Source organism: Bacillus rossius, chromosome 2 (genome assembly GCF_032445375.1).
Source record: "Bacillus rossius redtenbacheri isolate Brsri chromosome 2, Brsri_v3, whole genome shotgun sequence".
NCBI classification, from domain to species: Eukaryota; Metazoa; Arthropoda; class Insecta; order Phasmatodea; family Bacillidae; genus Bacillus; species Bacillus rossius.
Window position 1 is genome coordinate 79,707,952 of NC_086331.1, and position 9,733 is coordinate 79,717,684.

A 9,733-nucleotide genomic window follows, 5' to 3' on the forward strand; every position below is an offset into this window, starting at 1 on the left:
TAACTCCGGCGACGCTACATGAATCTTAGTACTGCCCCAGAAATTGACGCGTTAGTAAGATTGTTTGTTACGTTTTGCCTACTGGCTGCACCTTGCGGGCTGAAACTAATTAGCCGATTGGCTAGGATATCGCGTGAAGCGCCAACGTACCATCTCGCAGTTCGCACATAGTACTTACGTATCACATCGAATGCTCGTCTTGGAGCACTGGATAATTAGGTTACATACCACTCGGTAAGTCAAGGCCGACCACGGAACTGAAAAAAAAGGTTTACGGAATTATACTGACGTCGACCCAAGTGTCTCCTCGGCTCCTTCAGGCCGTTATGCCTCGTCAACGTCCTCTCTTGCATTACTAGTGCAACCTAAGTGCAGTGTCTACGAACAGGGACATACCCGTGTGCGCCCTGGAACGTCCAAAGGCGATCTTGTGTCTTGTAAATAACTTCTAATATCCTATATTTATTGTCACTATGTTCCATTGTAAATATTCACCAGTGTCTACGTTTTGATTAATCATTTATAATGTCCTTTTCGTTTTAATACTTTGCATTTCGGGATTTCTGTATATATTTTTAAGTGCTTATGCAGTGTCATTATCATGTAGATCGGCAAGCCTGGCCCGCCGCGCGAGTCGCGTCTTCCCTGCCGGCCCGTTTCCTCTTCCTCCCCTCTGCAGCCCGCGCGGGCGAGCGGCGGAGCGCGGATTGTCAGACTCAGTTGCCTGCTAGGAGTCGTACGGGGCGGACCTGCTTCGCTCTGCTCCGCGAGAAGTAGCACGGGGTCCGGGTCGCAGCGTGGATGAAACGTTCGTCTACCGATGTGGTCGTCCAGGCTGTGACAGGATTCCTCGCGATAAACCTCGTTAACAAGATCGCGTCTTCGTAACTTCGCAACTCACTCCGCTCGAGAAGCACGCCGTGCACGTCTGGACCTTCCTACTTTCTTAATCTGTATGTATCGTTATAGAGTCGTCTACGCATACGTCACGAGTCGCGTACGTGCTACGAAGCACCGTTGAACTTTCGTAACCGGTACGATTCGCTACGGGACCACATTTATTGTTCCACCGGTTCTCATTTTGTCTCCAAGTGTTTGTTTCCAGGAGTCCAGGTCGCGGCAGAGGAGGACGCTCGTTTCCTGACGTGCCGGCCAGGCTGCGACAGGATTCTTCACGGAATAAAGGAGCTCGTGAAAACGGACAGCATTGTATTATCCTTGTTACCATCTACCATTCCTTCCACATACGCAAAGTTCCCTCCTGGTCCCTTACTTTCCGGTCCCGGCCACGTTGGCCTGAACTCACTCTCTCACCGACGAGAGCTACACGGGCAAATCAGGATAGTTCACAACTGGGAATTAGGGACCATAGGCCGAGGGACGTCAATACAACTATTGAAAACTACATATCAGTAAAAATAAGAAATGCTGGTCCCGTGTCGCGCGGAGGCTGCCGGCCTCTGTCAGCTCCGGAAGGATACTCCCACTCTCACCGCGCGCGACCCCCCTCCCCCGCCAACCCTCCCGCAGAAAGATGTGATTTTCGCGGGAAACTGAACCGGCCAGGTTCGGGACAATGCACCCGGTGAAACATAATTTTGAAAGAAATAAAATATTGAATAATGAAAATAAAGTCTAATATGTTCCTTTGGAAAAAATACATAAACATTTGTTGTAGTTCGGTGGAGGGATATAACACACCCGGCCGGATCCTTCCGCCGACGTGGCACCTGTTACATGGCGTTCGCCCCATTGCACTTTCTACACTCCGGTGCGCGCCCGAGCGCGTTCGGTTCACACGCCTTCGTGAGACGTTGATGAGGCATAGCGGTCTATGCGACATAGAGGAGTCAATATTTTAAAGAAATATGTGCCCAATAAAAAATAAACATGGGGATTTAAGGTTATGTGTATTTGCTAAACTTAAAACTTACTACTCTGATGTATAGGTGATAACCTAAGTTCCTCTTCGAACGATTCTATTATAAAAACCAAAAAAAGGTATTGGGGGGGGGGGGGGGGGTAAATTTAAATTATTTCCATCAAACTGTAACATATTAAATGCCTTAGATGCTATACAATAAAATTCTCCCTTTATCCTGTAGTGTTGGGACAAAAAAACCTTCCTAAACAGTAACAGTGAATTTAATTTTCGTACATATATTTAATAAATTAAAAACCATTATAAACTATTTTAAAACCAAAATTTAACATAATGCATTAAAAAAACTATAAATTTGAAATATATTATGGTAAGGTTCATTTCACACTGGTTATTGATATTATTACACTACATAGTGGCAGTTAACCGACAAAAAATTAAGCAAAGAAGTTCAACCTGGTAGTGAAATCTCTCTCTACTTCCATACTCTTTGACTAGATGCACACAAGGTCAACGACACCGGAGTGAACTAGGTAACTATGAGCTAACACAACCAGGTCTCCAAATAAGCACTTTCACTCATAGGATAAGGTCATGACTGAACAGCAAGCAATAGGTGGAGTACTTTTTTTTTGTTATAAAAAACCAGGGCCGGCACGTCCATATAGGCGAACTAGGCAACCGCCTAGGGCACCAAGTAGCTGGGGGCGGCACAGCACGACACATAACAGCTGATATCATATGTTTAACGATTATTGAAACTAGATGAAAATGGATTTTTGTAACAATTTGGAATGTTTATATTGATATAAGTAATATTATAAGTCCACGGTGACCTGTTTATGATTTGTAATAAGTAAAAAAGTAAAAAAAAAACACAAGCCTGCTTACATTTGATTGTTGACAAAATCTTAGGCTTACGTGATGTATTTTGAGGCAAGGAAATTTTTTTTTTGGGATGTCCGACCTTTGCGGGCGGGGGGGGGGGGGAGGAGGCGGCATTAAGGTTTTTCGCCTAGGGCGCCAATTTACCTTGCACCGGCCCTGTAAAAAACAGGAGGGTGTAGGGATACCTGACAGGATCTAACGACTACCTATATTGGTGATCGAGGTCAGTTCGACCAATTGTAGAATGGGCCATAGAGTGGGATCATTGGTATATAGAACCGGTCATGGATGGGGGTCCCAAGGAAAAGTCTCATCAAATAAATATGAATGTTAAGTTCTAAGAAATAAGTAGAGAGTACTATACAGACCTCATGTGTGGACCGGAAGAAAATTGAGGGATACCTACCTAAGTGGAAAGCACAAACAGGGAGCACTTAAGAGTGGAATAAATAGCTACTAGAAATTCCAGCTGGTTGAAGCGTAACATGTGCGCCTGATATTGTTAGTTAGACTGATATTGCTCTGAGTCCCTCGCGATAGGCGACACTTCTCAGTCCCACGATAAGGACCAAAAGGGGTGGGGTGGCACTGCGAGGCAGTCGGATTTAGTTTTCCTTGCTGTCGCTGTGTTAGCTCGGGATATATGAATGGATGTTCATTTATAAATGGCGAAAACAAACGCACGTTTTGTAAAAGGTAATGCTCGTGGTAAATTGCATTTGTCTATGCGAAGAAAACGGAAGAGAGGTAAAAATCTAGCAAATTGGAGCGAGAAAAATAAGTACACAAATTATTTATAGTATTTATGGGTCGTTTTCAGTGTATAGCTTCAGGCAGTGTTATTAATAAAAACATGTGTTTTTTCCCCTTGATTTAAGGTTAAAGGAAAGCACAAAGACTGGAGAAAGTATGCCAATTGCAGAAACTACATCTGAGAATGCTAAAAGCAAGAAGAAATTACGTTATGAATAGTTTATATTGTGTATTTTATTTTGTAATAAAGGAAAAACCTTTTTACTTCAGTAACTACTATTCATGAAATATACATGTGTTATATATGTGATACATTTTATATAAAATGCATTTTAGTGTTAAATGGGATACAAACAAGAGATACTTTTATATGCTACGTAATGATACAACATGATAGCTTTGAAAACATGTAATATTTTTATGTATATTATCAATTTGTATGTAACCGCGAGGTAAACTATTGTAACCTATGTATTTTGTTTACAAATCAGCTTTACAGTTTTGTGTAATTATTCATATTTTGTGCTGTGCTTATAGTGTTGGAACTGCAAAATCTGTAAAACATATCCCCCAATAAATGCCTTGCAAAGTAATATCCCACGGTATATTTAGTTCATTTATATTTTTATAGAACTATTATTATTATTTGGTTGAAAATAAGATGTATGCCAAGTAACCTAAAAGCAACTAAAAATTATTAATTGTATATCCACAATCCAGTTAAATATTTGTAAATAAATGGTACTATAAAAAATATATGTGCAAAGAATACTCTAAGAATAATGTAAATGAGGTGGACGCGAATGCAATGACAAGAGAAATGCAGAGTAACCCGACAAGACATGTGTTATCGAAAACCAGACCTTCCTCGACACCCCTTCCACACATTCGTCAACAGTGCGCAGATAACAGCTGGAACCCGACCACTCTAATGGCGAGGATTATCTACAGCACTCGGGTCTTGCTGAAGGGATGGAATAAAAGTGTCCGATCTCCAAACAGTGAAGTGGCAAATTTTCGGCTCAAACATGAATGTGCAGTGACTTACGTGTGTGCAAGTAATTCGCAATTGTATAAAGGTAAATATTTCCAAAAATCATATACTATAAAAAAATGTTACATGTAAATCGTTCAGTTTTTACATTTTTGTTATTCCGATTACTTTATTTTCTGAAAGTTGTCAAATTTGCGCTATAATAAACCTTTTTACTAATTAATTTTGCATATTAATAACAACATTAACCACATTCTGACAACTGGGATTAGTCATTATACCTTTCCTCAATGTTGTGTAAAAATCTCATTCATCTGTATTAACTGGTTTGACCTCTACTTGCCATCGCATTGACCACTAAAACAGCTCTAAATGAAGCGCTTTATCGCCCTCTTAATTGTGAGTATGGGTTATGTATGGATGGGACAGTAGGAGATTCCTACAATAAATGATTAATATCAATCAAGATGGTGTCACAGCTGCAGGTAGACCTTTCCTAGATGCCAAGTTTATGTAAATTATTGAAGGATGCATTGTGTGTTGTCCGGAGGCAGAACGGTAAAACTACAATAGCGCGGGGCTGATAGTCAAAAATGATGTTATTGCTCACAGCTCTATCCCGATATAGTTCTGTAGATATTCTGTCATGCTGGCATACTTATCCTCGCCACATCATAACCCATTCCTTCATGAGTAGTGTTTCTAAATAGGATATGAGTATGTTGTACGAAATTGCTGTCACCACTGTGCCTGTACGTATAGCAAATTTGGCAAGATCGTCAACCATCTCATTACCCCGAATCCCAATATGACCTGTTATTCATATAAATTTGACCGCAATATGCATTTGGACAATTAAATACTAAGGTCTTTGATGAGCCATACTATTGGTTCCTTAGGTAGCGGGTAGGAATGAAGAGAGCGGATTAAACTCTACGAGTCAGTAATAATGATGGGGTGTTGTATTTTTCCTGCCTGACGTACAACAACGCTTTATATACCGCATACGCCTTAGCATAGTAAATTGTAGATATAAGCGACAGCTGATATAACCCATACATTTTATTATAACTATCATAAAAGGCTCTTCCAACACCATGGTCCATTTTAGATGCATATATGTATAAAGTTATACATGAGGGTCTTAAATTAACGATCCTATTGAGATTTTATATGGTGATACTCGGAAGCTGTTCTTTATTCCCACAACCGATATTTACAATGGTTGATATGTTATCTTATATGTGCAAACAGAGCTATGTAAACAGTCAGTAGGATTAATATGTAATGCCTGGCAGCATAAGTATTCTGGTAGTGGCGAGCCCAACTTATCGAGATATACATTCATGTAAATGTCATCCACTAAACACATGGCTTCAATCATAAAACAAATAATTATAAACTAAGTTGGAATATGAACCTAGAAAATGTTCACCAAAATTAAGCTTACCGGTATTGGTTATCCTATACTAAAGAATAGTAATACTTTGAGATGTTTCGTACTTCAAATAGTAAGTATAATATTGAATTAAGATGAATTCACTGTAAATACTTAACAAATAAAATAAATAATATGAGAAATACCAACATACCATTGAAAATATTAAAATTACTTAATTGAAACAAGTTATGTTTTACAGATAAAATGAAATATAAAATATAGTTTTTGTGCATTAATGATATTGTAATGAATTGAATCTCTGAATAATGTTCGCAGGCTATCACGGTCATTGTCTGAAGTAGCTTGGCTTCTGGGTTGTAGCTGTGTCCTTGGCAAATAATTCACCGACATTTCAGTCGACATTACAGTCGCCATCATCAGGGAGCAGTTACCTACTAAGGTTCTTACCAATTTTTTTCCTAACCTAGCTAAAAATTAAGTGTGTTTGGGAGGGGTCCAGGTTCGGGAGAGACTCTAAGTGTGTCTCAGGCCGAAGCCTAAATGCTCTAATCATGCAGGGTTTAAGCCATGCAGGAGAGGAAGCATGCATCATGCGCTAGGAGGGGGATTGGCCAGCCATGGCAGCAATTTGCACCATGACTAACTCCCCTCACTGACTATTCTAAGACTAAAAACTAGATAAGTTGGGCCCAGGTAAATCCTGCATAGACACAGGGAAAACCCTGGGCACTTACATGTGGTATGCAAAATTTCATGCATTAATAACAAGCAGATTTGTTACAGGAAACAGAAGGATGGTTCCAGAAAAAGAGTTGGACAGAGTAGAAATGAACTATTAAGCAAAGGGCGGGAACATTGTTGTCCACATTACATTGGGTGGCACTGGTTGTTTCGGGGGCGACTTTTTGTCGTTTCCCGCCAGGCTGCCAGCCAGCCTATACCTAAATCTAAGTATATTATTACTAGGTAACTGCCTATCGTAATATGCTTCGACCATGCCATGCATTGCCACACTGCAGACCGCCTCCCTATGCAGCCGGAGTATGATTCGCCTGTTAACCAGGGGTTCTGCGCAGCATGGTATCTAGCCAGGTGCATTACTAATTGTAACATTCTTATTCTAACATGCCACGCATTGCCACACTGCAGACCGCCTCCCCAAAGGTTCTTACAATTTTTTTTTAGACTACAGACCCTCCACCCTGAAGTTAATCTCGCACAACCGAAGTGTTTGCAAGCCCTCCTACAAAAATGGGAGTGATTTTAAGGGAGGTTCTTAATACATGCCAGGCGGAAGGCCTATACGCTTTTCGTATTTCCGTGTAATATGGTCAGTGAACTCCCCCACTCGTGTAGGAGAAGCCACTGCGACCCGCGAGCATCTAGTGTGAGACCTATAAGACTGCAGGGGCGCGGCAATTAACGCCCCGGCAGCCTAGGAAATGTAACAAAGGGGGTTGGCTACAGTAAACCAGCGTCGCACTGGAGGAATCCTGTAGCCCGAATGCAGCGATGTTACCGCGCCCAATCAGTCTGGGGATTGATAGGAGAGGGGAGTTAAGATGGGTAGGTAGTGGTGCCCCTACGACGTGGACTTATGTCGCAGAGGCACGAGTTGTGGCCAGTTGGCCAGTAGAGGCGGCAGGCACGCCTGTTGTAGTGATGTGCGGGGCAAGCAACCACTTCCTGCAACAATAAAGAAAACAAAAACACTGTATTTTTATTTGTTACTTTTAGTGATGGGATAGGTAGCCACGAGTGATACAGGCACTGTGGGCGGCTTCTCTGGGGCTGCATTGGTGGGAGCAACTCGATGGTGGGTGCAAAGAAATTCAAAGGGAGTAGTTTAATTTATGTGGCGAACGATTTAACTTTGACACTAATAGGGATTTACTTGCGAGTTTAGCACTGAAAACACTCGATGCACTCGCGGGCTAGGTCGTGGGTAGGTGAGGGGGGGGGGGGACAGCTGTGAGGGCTGGCACACACTGTGTTTGGTGTCCTCGCTGCTAGCTTCACTGCTTCCTTCCTTTCTGCGTGGGCTGTGAGTCTCGTGGCACACTGAGATGTGTAGTGGGGAGTCGTTGTTTGCGGTTCTGGGAAGTTCCTCAGCGAGTAGAAAAGTTGCTGTGGGTAGTTCGTGCGGTGATTAGAGTAGCTGGTGTTCGTTAGCGCGGCTCAGTTTTGTAGTCTGGAGGCGCGTGCGTTGTTTTCTCTTCGCTGTGCTTCTAGGGTGGTTTTGGCACCAGCATGAATTTGTGTCTCTTGTATTTTCTTCGAATTGTTTCATCATATTTTCCCAGAGCGCGGATGAGTGGATTTTCATGGCCCTGGATGCTCTTGTAGAATTTTTTGCATATTTGTGCATGGTGTCGCTGATTGTGTCTATGTGAAATTCTTTGTGTATGGGCCTGGTGGGAACATACCTAGGCACTTGCGCGATGCACCTGATCGCCTTGTTTTGCCTTGTTTTGTGCTACTTGTAGTTTCGCTGTGTGTATTTTTTCTGCATATCCCCAGGCTGGGGTTGCGTACGTATAAGGATGGGCTTAATACATGTCGTATACAGCAGTGTGCCATTCTTGTGTGAGAGTGAGCTCTTCATGTTTAGCAGAGCTGTGCCATCCGGGAAGAGGCTGCTGCTATTTTTTTGTTTGTGTTTGTGCTCCATGTGAACTTCTAATCCAAGTGTATCCCTAGGCATTTAACACATTTTGTTTAAGCAATTTTCTCGTCGAACAGCTGCAATCATTGTAGATTGTCCGGAACAAGTTGGCGAGATAATATTATTGCTTCAGTCTTTGATATGTTAACTGCTGTCTTCCAGTCGGTGAGCCATTTCTCAATTTTTTTGAGGGCCTCTTGAACCTTTCGGACTGCAAGGTAGGGCCTGGTGGAGCTTGCAAAGACCATAGTGTCGTCGGCGTAGCAGGATGTGTGTGCTTGTGTTGGTGTTGGTAGGTCGTGTACGTAGATATTAAATAGAGTGGGGCCCAGAATGCTGGACCCTGGAGTGAATAGGACTGCTAGCCGATTTGGCACCTAGCAGACTTGTGTAGAATGTTCGATCGTGCAGGTAGGAGGCCAGCAGGCGTGTGTAACAGTCTGGTAAGTTGATGGCGTGGAGCTTGTATAGTAGGCCTTCGTGCCACGCACGATCGAAAACTTTCGCTATGTCCAGGAAGACTGCCACTGTGTACTGTTTTTTATTAAATCCTGTGGTTATATGCTCTGTGATCCTGACCAGCTGGTGTGTTGTGGAGTAACGCGGTCTGAAGCCGAACTGTGCGTCTGGTAGTGTGTTGTGTTGTTCCAGGTGTGTGTTGAGTCGTGAGATGATAATTTTCTCCACCGCTTTGGAGATGGTGCTCAGCAGGCTGATTGGTCGGTAGTTTTGTGGGTCTATGGCGACCTTGCCGGGCTTGGGGAACAAGATCACTTTCGCAGTCTTCCAGGTTGTTGGCCAGCTACAGGTGTGGAGAATTCCATTTATGCAGTTGGTCAGGGCATGTATCGCTGTGGGGCTCAGGTTCTTCAGCACGATGGCTTGTATTTCGTCTTTGACGGGGACTTTCTTCGGCTTCAATTTGCTTATTACTGTTGCGACTTCCCTGTGTATGATTGGGGCAGGTTGGTCCAGCAGGGGGCGCAAGAGTAATTGTTGCAGGTGCTGGTGCACTGTTTCGGTGTCTTTCGGTGATGATGGTGCTGCATTTGGGCGGAATGCCTGTTCAAGTGTTGCTGCCAGGAGGTCTTCCTTGGCCGTGGTGTGAAGGCTATTGGGGAGGTGGGTTCTCCTGTCTTGAGTGGTGGT